Genomic DNA, 15,693 nt, shown 5'->3' with positions numbered 1-15,693 from the left:
GAAACTGCATTAGTGAAAATAACCAACGATTTACTCTTAGCTGCTGACCAAGGGTGCATCTCGCTATTAGTTCTACTCGATCTTAGTGCGGCATTTGACACCATTGACCATGGTATCCTTATTTAATCGCTTAAAGTCTACAGGTGTCCAGGGACAGGCCCTACAATGGTTTAAGTCATACTTATCTGACCGTTACCAGTTTGTGAATATTAATGGACAGCCTTCACAAATCAGCCCAGTAAAATACGGGGTGCCTCAAGGATCAGTTTTAGGCCCTTTACTGTTTACAATATACATGCTACCCCTGGGAGACATTATTAGAAGACATGGGATCAGCTTTCACTGCTATGCAGATGATACTCAATTATATATTTCAACTAAACCTGACGAGACGTCTAATCTGTCCAAGCTAACTGAGTGTATTAAAGATGTTAAAGACTGGATGACCAACAATTATCTTCTCTTAAACTCAGACAAAACAGAATTATTACTTATTGGGCCTAAATCCTGTACACAGCAGATCTCACAACTCGACCTACAATTAGAGGGATACAAAGTTAGCGTTAGTTCTACTATAAAAGATCTGGGTGTCATATTAGACAGCAATTTAACTTTTAAAAATCATATTTCCCATGTCACAAAAACTGCTTTCTTTCATCTGAGAAATATAGCTAAGTTACGAAGTATGCTATCCATCTCAGATGCAGAAAAGCTAGTCCATGCTTTTATGACTTCTAGGCTGGACTACTGTAATGCTCTGTTTGCTGGCTGCCCAGCATCCTCTATTAACAAACTTCAATTAGTACAAAATGCAGCTGCCAGAGTTCTAACCAGGTCTAGAAAATTTGATCACATCACCCCAATTTTATCCTCCTTACACTGGCTGCCTGTTAAGTTTCGTATTGATTTTAAAATATTGCTTCTTACATATAAAGCTTTAAATAATTTAGCTCCTGTTTATCTAACCAATCTTCTGTCTCGCTACAATCCAACTCGCTCTTTAAGGTCTCAAAACTCAGGGCTTCTGGTAGTACCTAGAATAGCAAAGTCGAGTAAAGGAGGTCGAGCCTTCTCATTTATAGCTCCTAAACTCTGGAATAGCCTTCCTGATAACGTCCGAGGCTCAGACACACTCTCCCAATTCAAAACTAGATTAAAGACCTATCTGTTCAGTAAAGCATACACTTAGTGCACCACTTAGGGGGCTTCCACACAGGTTATGCATCTTGCTGATATACACTGTGAACATCAGCTACGCTAATTATTTTCTTTATTCTCCATTTCCACCTGGGGATACTCTTCCCGAGGCCCTCAGACTATGCAGAGTCACTGATTCGATCCAAGACCAACGACGAGATGATCCCAAGGTTTCCATATCCTGGACCTGGCCGAATCCTGAGCAACTACTGCGATGGTCATGGAAGAGTGGAGAACATGAGACTGTTTCCTGTGACGCTCCAGAGACAGACGAGTCTTCGCTGAGGCCAGCTTCCAGCCTCCGCCACTGAGACTGCAGCTCTGCACAAGACGTTTGGCCAGCGGAGAAATTAAAATGGTCATGCCCAACTGAGCCTGGTTTCTCTCAAGGTTTTTTTTCTTCACTTCCGCCTTTAGTGAAGTTTTTTTTCCCTCTCCGCTGTCGCCACTGGCTTGCATGGTTCAGGATCTGTAGAGCTGCGCATCGTTGGATTTGCTCTTCAGTATTTGGACTCTCAGTAGTGATTGTTAAACCACACTGAACTGAGCTCAACTGAACTGAACTTAAACACTACAAACTGAACTACACTGTTCCTATTTACTGTGACCTTTTATGTGAAGCTGCTTTGACACAATCTACATTGTATAAGCGCTATACAAATAAAGGTGAATTGAATTGAATTGAATGCACATCATAACCTTTTTTTCCTTCGAACCAGAGAGGCTTGCCAGTGGAACAAACGGTGACGTGCTTTAACTTTGTCATTTATGTGAAAATCGTGTGATTTTTCATGTAATGGACATTATTTGATTTGCTTGTTCATCAGGTAGCTCGACTAAATGCCCAGCATATTCAGACCAACTTTCTTTAACAGTCAACTAGCTTTAATTTACAGTAAATATGTAAAATGGCTGAAAATATCTTTTTTCTTTCTTTTTTGATCAAAAGGACTCTATTGACATAATGCAATGCAAGATTCCCTTGAGGAGGTGAGACTTGCTATCATCAGTGAAATTTGACCAGTCATTCACTATGAGATGCAAAAAACCTTTTCTCTTTGTCAAAAAGAAGTTGTTGAGATTCAGCCACTAGTGGAAGAAATTAGAGAAAGGTGGCCTGGACTTTTTTTAAAGGAAGAGGTAAGTCACTATATTGCAATTGCTTTGGTTTCATTTAAGGTAGTGATGATAGTGCTAAAAATAACAAACAACATTGTTATTATTATTATTATTATTATTATTATTATTATAGGTAATTCAGAATACTTCTGTATTCAAGATTTTTCTGAATATTTACATTGCTATATATATATATATATATATATATATATATATATATATATATATATATATATATATATATATATATATATATATATATATTGTGTGTGTAAATATTATGTATGTTTTTTGTATACTGTAGATTTGCATGGAGTTTTCTCGGATCTGTAAAGTAGATCTCCTGAGACAGTTCATGGAGTCACTTGATAAATATACAGCACCTCTCCTGAAACTCTACAGAAAAAGAAAAGATTCATTGGGTCCAGAGATGAAGACACTTTTGGACAAGATGAATGAGCAGGTACTCATTAAGATTTTTTTACTTATACACCTGTGTGATGTTTTTAACATGTGCAACATATTTTGTCCTGTCAAACACAAAAGCATGAATTTCATGGTCAGGTAAAACAGTCCAATAAAACGTAATTGCAACAATTTAATTGTCAAGCCCTTTTGCATTCATTCAAATTGTGTCAAGTTGTGTTTTGACAGTGTGATGGAAGTAAGTTAAGTAATAGATGTTTCACTTGTTTTGAGTTACCATTTCAAATGAATACATTCAAAGAGGAACATAGAAAATTTATGTTGTTTTTAACTCAAAGTAATTGTCACATGAAACTTTATGTTTATGGAATTTTATTTTCAATATTTGATAATGCAACCATTATCAAATACCATTGTATGGAAACCACAAAATTCTTTTTTAAATTCTTATTTTGTGTTTTACACAAAATAAAGCCACAAGGTTTTTCAACAGAATGAATAAAATACTATGCTCAAAGTACATTTTTACTTACAAAACAATTGTAATCCATTTGTTGAATTTACAAAACTTTATAAGATTGTAAAACACCCTTTGTTAATGACTTTCCTTTAGGTCACTGATATTGTCACCCTTTGAGAAAGAGCAGCTCTTGAGGGATTGACAATTTTTCTGCGTGAAAATTCTGCTTGCTTTCTCAAGATGTGTCTGGTAAGTTACCCATTTTCATACCCTATTCTACATTCATTAGTCTGCTTGGTAACACTTTATAGTAGCTGCACACTATAAATAACTTATTTAGCATTAGCAAATATTTAATTTATTATCTGTTAAGCATTAACTCTACATGAATAGATGTTAGTAAGCAGTTTATAACTACAGCTACAAATGCTGTAATCCTGACTTAGAAGCACATGTGTAAAGTGCTTAATCATTGTATTATTTTTACTTAAATGATTCATTTTTCATTACTAATTTAAGTATTGCATTATTTACAAACCAGTTATTTAAGAATAGTTGGTGTTTTTAAGATCATTCAGAATGCGTAAGTAAATGATTAATAAACTATTCAAATTAACATTTATATATCTTATTATTAAGGTATATAATAATAGTTACTTTTTATGTTAATAAATGCTTTATTAACTTAACTTCATCCAGTTGTGACCTACTCTAAAGTGAGGACTATTTATGCTTTATAAATCCCTTATAAATGACAATTAAAGGCTCAGTTATGTTCTAAACAGGACAATAAACAACATTTACAATATACAAATGAAACTATCAAATAAAAAATTAATCTTTGCAATCTTATGTAAAATAAAAGTTTAAACATTGCTAAATAACATTCAAATGTTGTCAATATATTGTTCAATAATTATATTGTTGTTGTTTTTTTTCAATTTGCAGTATGTTTAGATAAGATAGCAAAGATGTATTGTTCATTTAATACGGAGCCTTTAATTGTCATTTATAAGGGATTATAAAGCATAAATAGTCCTCACTTTAGATTAGGTCACAAAACTGGATGAAGTTGAGTTAATAAAGCATACAAAACATGCAAAGTAACTATTAGTATATGTCTTAATTATAACATGTATAGAAATGTTAATTGTAATAGTTTATTAATAATTTTAATACTCATTCTGAGCGATAAAAAAAATAAAAACTATACTTAAACCACTGGTTTGTAAATAATGCAATACTTAAATTGGTAATGAAAAATAAATCATTAACAAAGTATAAAAACACAATTATTAAGTACATTATAGATGCTTACAAGTCAAGAATAGAGCATTTGTAGCTGTATTTATAAACAGTTTACTAACATCTATTAATGTAGGGTTAATACTTTACAGATAAGCTATTAACCATTTGCTATTGCTTAATAAACTATTCATAGTGTGTAGCTATAATGTGTTACTGTATGTAAGTACAAAAGTATTACATGTTTCTTTTTTCATTGCATAATAATAATAACAATAATAATTAGTGATTAATATTACACATCAATTAATTTCCCCTTCCATTACTTAATCTCCTATAAGGACACGGACCCTGAAGACCACAGCACCAGAGATGTAAGGACAAGAATCCTCACTGTGGTGTAAGATGATGTTGGCACTTCTGCATCCCTGCTCTATGTGATGAACCTTGCTTGCTATAATCCTGGAGGAGGCCATAGTGCTTCAGGATATTACAGATCTGCCTGCAGCTTTCGCTTACTTGTTCGGTCTCTTGTATGCACTGACTATGGAATACCCAAAAGAACTCAAATATACTTTTGAAGTGATTCAGCATGTTTTCATGGAAGTTGGTGGCACATGCTCTGCGAGAGTTCAGTCTCTGAAGTCTAATTTTTAAACATGCACAAAGCCGTTTTGCAAATGGCATTGCAACAATCATTGGTTACAAAAAGTCGTGAGTGTAACTGTATAAGCTTACTGAATTTGATTAATTTTTTTTTCATTTAATACACAGGTATGTGATAAAGTTAAAATGTTATATGAAAAATACTGTACTAAGGTTTGCTGTTTAAGATGCAATATTACTGTATTCTCAGTTTTGATATACCAAAAAACACTAAATGCTTTATAGGTTGTTTGGACTGAGAATGTTTTGAAGTCTGTTTTTGGACTTGGTGTACTTTGTTGACAAAAGTGCAGTACACTTTATAGACTGTTTGAATGGAGTGGCTTTTAAGGTTTACTCTGATTAGATGATTTTATATTCATCTGGTTTGAGTGTTTGGACACAATAATAGCTTGGTTTTAGTAAGCTTGCCAGTTATTTTATGTTGAGGCAGTGTACAAACTTTTCAAATCTGGAAACATTCAGTACTAGTTGTGTACAAACTTGCCCAATGCTAAACACTGCTTATGTCAAATGCTGATTTTGAAAGAAAATGTTTGTATTGTTTTTTTAACACAGTTAAAAAAATTCAAAAAGTGAACTGACTTTTCTTGTGTATTTAATTTGAATCCTAAAAATTATTAGTGAATGCATAATGGATCAGTTTGTCCTATTTTGTTCAGTAAACAAAAAAAATCTTGTTGGGTAAACATGATAATTTTTGTTCAGCAAACAAAAGATCTTGATGAGTAAACATGATAATTTTTGTTCAGCAAACAAAAGATCTTGTTGAGTAAACATGATAATTTTTGTTCAGCAAACAAAAGATCTTGTTGAGTAAACATGATAATTTTTTTTAGCAAACAAAAGATATTGTTGAGTAAACATGATAGTTTTGTTCAGCAAACAAAAGATCTTGTTGAGTAAACAAGGAATTCAACAAAATATTTTGAGTTGACTGGTCTTCAGACCCTGTTTGTTGAGTTAACTCAAAAAGCTGTGTGTGATAGGTTGCCTTATTATTTTAAGTTTATTCAACTTTTTTTTTTTTTTTACAGTGTGAACAAAAGGCAGGTTAACAGAGTTTATTGTATCAACGTCAAAAATAGGCAAAATAGTCAGGGCACAGAGGGGAAAGACTTAACAAGGATCAAACCTGGTCCATGACAGCGTAATGTGGTCATATTATAATGTCATGCTTTACATTTAATCATTTAACTTTAAAGTACAAAATATTTGTTAACTTCTTTATGTCTTATTGGATTCATTTTTTCTACTAAAGCTATTTTTATTTAGCACGCAGGCACACAAGACTTAAGTGACTTCATCCTCAGAAGTTTCTGGTTTAGCTGACAGCCTTTTCTTTAAATATACTGTGCCAACACTTTTTTTCATTGACAGAAAGGATTGGACAGACTTAAAGGGCACCTATGGTGAAAAGTCTACTTTTCAAGCTGTTTGGACAGACATATGTGCATGTATGGTGTATAGACCGTCATATTGGGGTGAAACAAACACACCCACAGCCGCGTGTCAGAACAATTATAAAGGAAGACGCGGTTTGAGGACGTTAAATCAGGTTTATTTTGTACATTACCATAACAGATATTCATACAGCAGTGGAGATTAACCTGTATCCTGTCACATTTGCGTGCAAAAAGAGTGCAAATCTAAATGGGCACTCTGTCTGTCCGTGTGTGTGTCTACTGCGGTGTGTGTGTACGCGCGTGAACTTTGTGTGACCCTGCCATGCAACTGCACAATAAATACTAATTGGAAAAGTTCTTACTGTAGTATTTCTCACAAATGCTACGTGAGATCTGCTTCCTTTAAGTCTGTCTGTTGTCTGACGCTGTCGAGGGAGGACATTAAGGCACGCAGAAAGGCACGTAGAAACGGTGGGCGGGGAGGACTAGCCTTAAAGAGCCCATATTATGGGTTTTTGAAAATGCTCTTGAAAAGTGAAGTGAAATGTCCAGCTAAGGCTTAAATCTGTAAGTGTACAGTGTTTAAAACTGTTGATTCATCTATAAAAGAGTCGACTCATAGTGCTTCAAACGAGTCGTCTTGATAACGAGTCATTAGGTGTTTCGTGATGACGCGGCCACGAAACAATTAGTCGCGCGCGCAAACCCGGGAGATTTGAAACCTGCGACCCCGCCCACTAACAGAAAAAAGCAACACACACACACAGAGACCGGTCGAATGAAGTCAGGCTGTGCAGATTGATATTGACAGTCTAATTAATGATGAAACCTTAGCAATATAGCCCAGCCTTGAGCAGATCGAGTGCTTCTGGAAACTACATGCTTACAAAGAAGACTTCATCAGTTTGTTAAAGGAAGGATCAGTAAAGACTGTCAGAACATGGATCAGTGCATCATGAATCAGTTTCTTCACCCATTTCACAAGTGTAAGTACGTGCGATTAAAATTATTGCCTCGTTTACTCTAGTTTGCAAATTATGTATTTAGTTGTGTTTTGTTACTTGTAACCGCGTGTTCTGTATAAGGTTAACTCTTTATTTTCTAATATCGCGTGTAAAGCCACGTCGAAAACGCGACGCGTGCCGCTTTGTTTACGGATCGTCAGCTGTTCCTACACACATGCAACGGTCAAGTTTCAAAATAGTTCAGCTCAGGTTCGAGGTGAGGTGTCTAAATTGCACCCAGCAAGCTGAACTGGCGCTCTAGGCGTGTGTGTTGTGTTCTCTGGGGAGGAATGTAATGTGTGTGCGCCGCCCTCAACGCGATAGTGAAAACGAAAGGGACCCGTTAGTAAAGTGAGGACTGGGTCGCGGTTGAAATTGAAGAGGGGGGGGGGGGTTATTATTCGCGGATATAACTGTGGACGCGGGTGGTGAGGGAGGTGTCGCCGACGCCTCTATGGACGCGCTGGCCCTGTGTGTGTGTGAGTGTGTGTGAAAAGAGCAGGTTAGACTATGAAGCGTGTATGCACTGTGACTACTTTTATATTGTTGATTATCTGCTGGGCATTTCACTCTTTCTCGTGCTGAAGCCTGTCAGTGTCATCGACCAATCGCAGCAGGCTGTCATCGGTCCAATCAGCGCAGATTAGCTTCGCGCTGAGGACGGGTTTGGGAACAAATGAATCGCTAAACGATTCATATGGGAGTCGCTGGAATAATTAGGTAAAAATAAATGCAGATTATAAGACCATGAAAGTGTTTTTTGACCTTGCATGCATATTAGACTGTTGTTGGAGACCCTTACAACCAAAATATGACCCTATTTCATGTATAATATGGGCTCTTTAAAGTAGTAGTACACCAAAACCACCACCCAGTGAAAAAATGTATAAATAGGAATTTAATAAAAGGTATAATAAAAAATCTGATGGGTGTTTTGAGCTGAAACTTTACACACACTTTCTGGAGACACAAAACACTTATATTAAATCTGAAAAAAGGGCTAACCTAGGTGCCCTTTAAGGAAACGGCAGGTTGGACAACAATTTCAAGGCTTACAATGAACAAATGTATTATCAAAAGGAATACATTTTGTCCATCCATACTGCAGTATTGCATTTAGAAGCTTAATGTCAAAAACAAATTGTACAAAAAAGAGCTAAGGCCTATATTTCATTGCCTTGTCTACTGCAGATTCTGTGATTGCCTGCTTTGTACTGAAGTGATTGTACATGATGAAAGTACTCTTAAAGCATGGGTGACATTTCAGGGAGTGGATGTTTGCCATAGTAAGGATGAATTACAATGAAGACGTGTACAGGCTGATGAGCGTGATGCTATTGGCAAACAGTAAAAAAAAAAACATGCTTCCAAGAGCATAACATTAACAGTTCCTCAAAAAAATTAACTTTAATCCAGATGCCGAGATCAAGCCCCCACACCTGAAGTCCTCAAAAGTATAGCTTTCGATTCATGAAAGAAAGTCAGAAGACATAACAATAAATTAAGTCTTCAGCAACTGATTGATAATAAAAATATGAAGACAATTAAGTTCTCCAAAAGGTGTGTAATGAGGAGTCTGAGGCTGTGTTAGAATCCATATGCAGAAGTTTATTAATGGGATTAGACAGAGACATCAACGGGTAAACAAGCGGAGAGTCGGCAACATGTAAGCAGTCCAAACCAAACAACAAACATAGGGCCAATTCCAGAAGACGTAGTAGTAATTCAGGCAGAGGATCAGTGCAACAATAATGTCCAAAACAGATGAAGATACACAGGGGCAAATCCAGAAGACATGGTGAGAAGGCAGGCAAAAGTTTAAGGCAACAATAAGCAGGCCAATATAGAGCAAGAGGGCAAAGACAGATAACGTACTTGATCAAAGCAGGCAGGCAGGGTCATACACAGGCAGGCAGTCATAAGAGTCTTTTGGAAAAATGCTTGGTAAGGCAGGTAGACTGGCAATACTTCACCAGGAAGCATGGCCTGAGCACTCACTGAAATACAGCATAAACAGGAAGTGACTGCAGAGGAAGCGGAGCTGAGTCAATAATCGGGCGAGGGCTCCTGGTGTGGCGTTACAAGGTGCTATTACATCCAAAAGGAGTAACGTTGTGGGTCAAAAAACGCAATCCGACTTTTCAACCGAAGATGCAGAGATGATGTTGTTTATATTGATGCCACAGGAAGCATTATCCAAAAATTAAAAGGACAATCAGCACCTATTTATGTGTATGAGCTGGTGGTGAGACATCCTTGTAAAGGGTGTTCCCCAGTATTGGTAGCAACTTATGTCACCTGCCACCATACCACTGCAGTTGTAGGTTTTTTGGAGTCCTTTCAAACAGACTATTACAAGTTGTTTGGAAACAATCAGTGCGGAGACCATTGATGATAATTCAGTCCATTGCATACACTTTCTGCAAACATACTTTGGAGAGCTTGACCTGCATGTATTATGACATTGTCACTGGACAGTTGACAGAGGTCCAGAAGATTCCAATTCTTTATCGATTCCTCAGCCACATCATGAAGAAAGTGAAAGCAGTCTGCAAGAAAGAGTAAGTTTGTTTTTTATTTAAGCATAAAATGTTTTTGTTATGGTACAGAAAGAAACAAATATTTATAGTCATAAATGTCATTTTCAATGTTTGCAGTGAAAATGTGGAAATCAACATAAATTAGGTAGCCAATTATTTATTCATTCATTTTCCTTCAGTTTAGTCTTTATTTCAGAGGTTGTCACAGCAGAATGAACTGCAAACTTTTCCAGCATGTTTTACACCCAGTACTGGGAAACATCCATACACACATGCTGTACACTATGGCCAATTTAGTTTATTCCATTCACCTATAGCACATGTGTTTAGACTGTGCTGTAGCATTACTTATGAACACATAAATGTACAGTCATTCTAAGATGTAAGCATGATAATACTCATCATTCATTTACAAAATAAATCTTACTTTTGGACAGTACTATATGTTAACCTTCAATGTGTCATGTTTGTCAGTTCCCCAAAACACTACAGACTGCCCATGCACCACTTTGGACTCCTGAAAAGTGCAACCACAATGATGGAGATGAATTACATCACTGTTAGCAAGATAACTGTTAGTTGTGTTCTCCAGCTCCCATATGATGACAGCGTTCAAAAGCATTTCCAAAATCTTCAGAACAGGACGGAGAGAATGGTAAAGTATCAAGGAAGTTACTGGTTAAAAAAATGACTGTCAGGTTTGTTTGTTTTTTGACAGAATGCAACCATCAAAGGCAAAATGCTTTTTAGTATTAGTAAATACAGAATAAAATTATTGTTATTTATTTTGCAGATGAAAACAGCCATTCACTATTTTCATGTGTCATTCACCAACATTCATGCCCAGCCTGTTAAAATACTTTTTCCCTCAGGCACCTCTCTGGCTTGGTCTCATGTTGCGTAAATGGACTATGTTTGTATACTTTTGGTTATTGTTGTCAGGATTCTGCCACTCTGGTCTTGTTAATTCTTGTTTTAGTGGCAGTCTAGACACTAGTCCTGTCATGTCTTGTGTTGTGTTCGACTTGAGTTTTCTCAGGTCGAGCACTGCTTTTGTCATTTTGTGTGTGTGTGTCTCTGTAGGAGCGCCATTTGTGAACCCGCTTGGACTGTGTGCGTTCCTGCTTGCACGTTCACATGCACCGCGTGCTTGTGTTGTCATGAACACGCGGTTAATGAGTTCTCTCATTGGCTGTGTGTTCTTGTCTCGTTTGATGTGAGAACATGGCTTGTGTTCTCTGTCATGTGCTCTCCCGTCTGTTGTTTAGTGCCACCCTTCTTGTTAACCCATTATTAGTTAATTATGTTCATCTGTTTGTTTGTTAATTTACTACTGCTTATATTCTCCTCATGTCTGCTGTCCTGTGCTAGTTCGTCGTCGTTTATACCCCTGTCTGTTTGTGTATTTATTTGTTTTGTTAATGTTTTCCTCTTTGGGGTAGTTTATAATACCCATTTTCTTTGCCTTTGAGTATTCGCTCCTTTTCCCCAACCTCGATCGTGACAATTGTGGTATAAGGCCAAAAATAGTATATATTTGACATTGTTAAAGTGATAGTTAATCCAAAAATGAAATTTATGTCTTTATTTCCACATCTTTCACTTGTTCAGAATATTCTTCCTCTGACAAAATATGTCTTTTATGTGTTAGTCTATCATTTGTATCTAATTGTTTGCTAATTAAATACATTCCCCTTTTTTTAAGAATGCTCAACAGTATTACAATTTTAAATGATTACACTTTCTGGATTAAACCACACTCAGTGAAATCTTCAAAAATAATTAATACTGCAATTGTCTAGGTAATCTTGGCCACCATAGAAAAGGACCAGCCTATAAATCTTTGTCCGCAAACTTTATGCATAGGAGAGAATCATCCACACAGATCCATCTTCAAAAAATTTGTACAGTACATATTTGTTTTCTAAAACACATAATACATGTGTATAAAATTAAAATTGTATACTTTAAATTAAATTTATGCTTTAATTTTTTTAATAATGTAGAACTACAGAGAGGAAAACAAAACACAGGGTGTTATGGAAAAAAGTCAATGGGATAGACGGTGGTTTGGCTCAAGGAATTCACCTCATCCGTGGTATTGAGGGTGATGAGAGTGCTGTTTATTCACTCCCACTACCAACAATCCCTGCTGGTCATGGGACACAAACCTGCAACATTTCACCCACAAGTCCAACTCACTATTAGGCCATGGCTGCTCCCAAGGCAGATTGGTCTGGTAACATTCCCAATTAGTTTGTGACATCTCCATTTACATCATCCCTTTAGGGAAGAGAACTCCATAAATAACAGATGTTTTATATTTGTTGATTTGTCTGGTCAGCTGTCCAATGACACATAGGGTATATGTGGAACGATGGAAACTAAGAAAGCCCAGCAAAAAAAGAAGTCCCTTTCAAGACAACCAAAAACGTATTGTATTATCATACAACTTTGTTACATTTAAATGTAACTATTATGGATATAATGAATACCGTGGCATCATATATTTAATGATAATGTGTAATCGGCACATTTTATTCTAAATTATGTTTGTTTAGGCTGCTGTGAAAGACTGTCAAACAACTGTGGTCGGACCAAAGACAGGCACTGACACCACGTTAGGCACCACCTCTCTTGATCCAGGCAGTTTGGTGACGTTCTTTACTCATCAGTTGAATGTCAGAGGACGTAGAACATAAATACTTCTGCGAACAATGGGGCAAGAAAGACCTGTTGTGGGTTATGAGCTCACAGGACTAGAACTAGTTAGTTTAGATGGAAGTGTAAGCAGATCTTCCCAATATGTATACTCAATCCAAGATTCCTGTGTCAAAAGAGAACCTACTCAATCATGATCTTGAAAATGGCCCTATCTCAAAGGAACTAAACTGAAAAGAATCAATGCTGACATTGAAACCTTGATTGGAATTAATGTTCCAAAAGCAATGGAACCATGGAAAATAGTGAACAGTCAAAGAAACGAACAGTGTGCAGTCAAGACTGTATTAGGATTGGTGGTTAATGGCCCTCTCAATTCTTGTTCTACTATGAATAAAACTGGATTAGTATCAGTGACGACCAACCGCATCTCAATGGAGAATCTCAAGAGCCTGCTTAGCAGACCACATAACCACAAATTTTCTGAAAATGATTATGATGAGAAAAGAGAAATGTTGGTTGAAAACAAATGTTCATGAGCATAGCAACCTCTTCAGCAGATCTAAAATACAGGAACTACCATTTACCACTGATAAGGATGCTACCTTGCTAGACAATTATGAAATGGCAGCACAGCGTATGTCAAACTTGCTAAGAGATTAAAAAAGGATTCTGTGTATGCAAGTGAGTACAGCCCATTCATAGAGGATGTACTGAGTAAGGGCTATGCAGAAAAGGTGCACAAGAACAACTGCAAAGGAGTGATAGTTTTGTTTGGTATATACCACATCATAGAAAGCACCCCAAGCAAAAAGCCAAACTTAGAGTTATTTTTGATTGTTTATGTTCATACAAAGGTGAATCTCTTAACTCTAAGCTCCTCTTAGGTGTCTGCTTCAATTCAGAAATGAAAGAATTGTAATAATGGCAGACACTGAAGCGATGTACTATCAAGTGCGAGTTCAAAATCATCACTGTGACTTCCTTAGATTGCTGTGGTGGGCAGAAGATGTCAACCAGCCACTTGAAATATATAGGATGAATGTCCATCTTTTTGGGGCAGTGACATCACCCAGTATTTCCAATTTTGCTTTAAAACCAAACAGGAACTGACAACTCTGAATCGGTACAGGTCACAGATCATCAACACAATCAATTATAGTTTTTATGTTGATGATTGTCTCAAGTCTGTGGCCTCAGTGAAAGAAGCAATCACGCTCACTAAAGATCTCAGGAAAGCCTGCACACCAGATTAATTTACTTTGAATAAGTGGGTGAGAATTATAGAAGTATAGAGTGTCTATTGTTAAACAGCTTAGCTTAGACAGTGAGAAACCCCCTCTTGAGAGGGCACTTCAAATCCAGTGGAACGTCTTAAAGGATGTCCTTACCTTTCGGTAGCAGTCAAAAACCAAGCTCCCACAAGATGTACAGTCCTTTCAATAGTCAATTTCATCCATGATGCACTAGGGTTCCTATGCCCATTTGTTCTCAAGGATAAGCAAATCCGGCAAAGGCCCTGCCATAAAAAAGTATGGGTGGGATGAAATAATTCCTATGGAAATGATGAAACCTTTGCAAAGATGGCTCGTAAAGGTAGGCCAGTTAAGCAGAATTAAAGTAGACAGGTGTATAAAACCTGAAAATTTTGGTGTTATAAAGACTGCAGAATTACATCACTTTTGTGGCACAAACAAGCTAGGATATGGGAAGGTCAAATTTACCGACAGCAGTAAAAATGTCACCTTTGTACTGGGAAAGGCCATCGTTATTCCCCTGAAGCGGATGACCGTCCCAAGATGTGAGCTTGCAGCTGGAACACTTGCTGTGAAAGTTGACAATGTTGACCAACTTCACATGCAACTGAAAGATTCTACCTTTTGGACAGACAGTACAGTGGTACTGAAGTAAATCAACATTGATTATGAAGTACATAATCAAACAAAAGAATTTCATATGTTGCCAACAGAATTGCAGTGATACATAACCTCTCACAGGTACATCAATGGAGATATGCGTGTTCTGGAGACAATCCGGCAGATGATGCTTCACATGGATTACAGATTAAATTCCATTTGAATTCCACTAGGTGGTGGAATGGTCCTCACTTCTTATAGAAAAATTCTAAATAGCCCAAAGTACCAGAAGATCTTAATCACCTTTCACCAGATGATGCAGAAGTGAAAAGAGAAATCCCTATGAACTACTTGAACCTGCAGAATAATGCAACTGCCTAAATCATCGAGTATTACTCCTCATGGAGCAAACTATTGAAAGCTGTTGAATGGTGGCTAAAGCTCAAAAGACTAGTGATGCTTCAAACTTAGAAAGACAAGGTTCTTGTTATGGATTCCAAGTGGAAGTTTGAGAAAAGGACTAACCGCAGAAATATTGAAATTAGCTGAAAGGTCAATCATTTGCTACAAACAACAGCATTACTTTGATCTCGAACTTACGGTCCTGAGAAAAGGTGAACCCAACAAAACAAACAGTTCAATACACAAGCTGAATCCAATCATTAATGAGGGCATCTTGGGAGTTGGAGGAAAATTAAGGCCCAATCCCAATTCTACCTCTTAGTCCTTCCCCTTACCCCAACCCTTTGTTTTGTGCGCTCCCGCTAAGGGGTAGGAGTGTCCCAATTCTCTTTAGCTTGCAGGCGTAGGGCTAAGGTCAAAGGCTAGACACCCCATCAAACAAAGATTTTTCAGGGCCACACTCGAAATCAAGGGGTAAGAAAATTTCCCAGAACACACCACCCACAGCTACACCCGGAAGGAGATCCACAAATTAATATTTTTTGTCATTTTTTACAAAATTGTCAATTTTTACAAAAACAAGCACGTTTTAATATATTTATAACCACGTTCATGCTTTACCAGCATGCAAAAAAAAAAACGCTAATATAAAAAACGCTAAATTTCACAATCTATAATCCCTAATAACAACTCCTGTATAGCAGACCCACA

The 15,693-nt window shown here is 36.9% G+C and overlaps 1 long non-coding RNA gene across 1 annotated transcript; it reads left to right on the top strand.

Moving 5' to 3' along the window:
* Window positions 1-2,151: 2,151 nt before the first annotated feature.
* LOC130238985 (uncharacterized) lies at window positions 2,152-5,105 on the top strand. Its single transcript, XR_008838664.1, has 4 exons — window positions 2,152-2,337; window positions 2,621-2,779; window positions 3,356-3,451; window positions 4,789-5,105. It is a non-coding gene; the product is annotated as an uncharacterized LOC130238985 (long non-coding RNA).
* The last annotated feature ends 10,588 nt before the right edge of the window (window positions 5,106-15,693 follow it).

The sequence above is a fragment of the Danio aesculapii genome, chromosome 12 (genome assembly GCF_903798145.1).
Source record: "Danio aesculapii chromosome 12, fDanAes4.1, whole genome shotgun sequence".
Taxonomy (NCBI): Eukaryota; Metazoa; Chordata; class Actinopteri; order Cypriniformes; family Danionidae; genus Danio; species Danio aesculapii.
Note: the sequence above shows the minus strand (reverse complement) of the source record. Positions and strands in the feature narration are given on the sequence as shown.